General features: G+C 35.9%; 1 non-coding gene across 1 annotated transcript; it reads left to right on the top strand.

The window, feature by feature from the left end:
* Nucleotides 1–381: 381 nt before the first annotated feature.
* On the top strand, nucleotides 382–454 carry TRNAR-CCU (transfer RNA arginine (anticodon CCU)). Its single transcript has one exon. It is a non-coding gene; the product is annotated as a tRNA-Arg (tRNA).
* Nucleotides 455–699: the final 245 nt, after the last annotated feature.

Here is a 699-nt window from a genome sequence, read left to right as displayed (position 1 = left end):
TCAGCGACACCTCATAGACGCATAATACTTGTTTTACCTGATTCGTCACTCATTAAAATTTATCAAATTGGAATCCATTCTTTGGGGAATCTACAGTCGTGTACAAAGATCCCCGTAAATATGGATGCGGTGGTGATATCTATTTTCGGTAAAGAATTAAGTTGATTGTCAGTTGATTGTTACGACGAATTCAAAAAAAGTAAAACACCTACTATGTGAACAGTCTACGGTGAAGAAATTCTCAGTTGTGACGAGTGTAGAAGTAAACGCCATACGTAAAGCAAGGGTAAAGAAAGCAAGGGTATGGTTACAAACATATTGGGCAAGAAAATTAATAGCAAAGAAACGTCATAGTTTATTTTACGCCAATTATAACTGCAAGCCCCTGTGGCCTAATGGATAAGGCATCGGTCTCCTAAACCGGGGATTGGGGGTTCGAGTCCCCCCAGGGGTAGTTAATTTTTTCTTTGGAATTAGCATGATAATATATTGCATTTTATTGTCGGAGAGTTCTAGTGTTATCTGGAGATAATAATAATGTTTTCATAATTAATTATTCTTACGCCTGAGAGCTGAAAGAAAATTCTAGTGCAGTAGATAAGTATAATGTTTTTTAGTACTGATCGTTCTTTACGCCAAATGAATGATGAACAAAAAATGATCACGGGTACTTACATCATTACTTATGTTCAAATATAA

This window comes from Hetaerina americana, unplaced genomic scaffold (genome assembly GCF_022747635.1).
Source record: "Hetaerina americana unplaced genomic scaffold, ioHetAmer1.1.p SCAF_1, whole genome shotgun sequence".
Classification (NCBI taxonomy): Eukaryota; Metazoa; Arthropoda; class Insecta; order Odonata; family Calopterygidae; genus Hetaerina; species Hetaerina americana.
The sequence above is the reverse complement of the archived record's forward strand: the minus strand, read 5'-3'. Positions and strand labels throughout refer to the sequence as shown.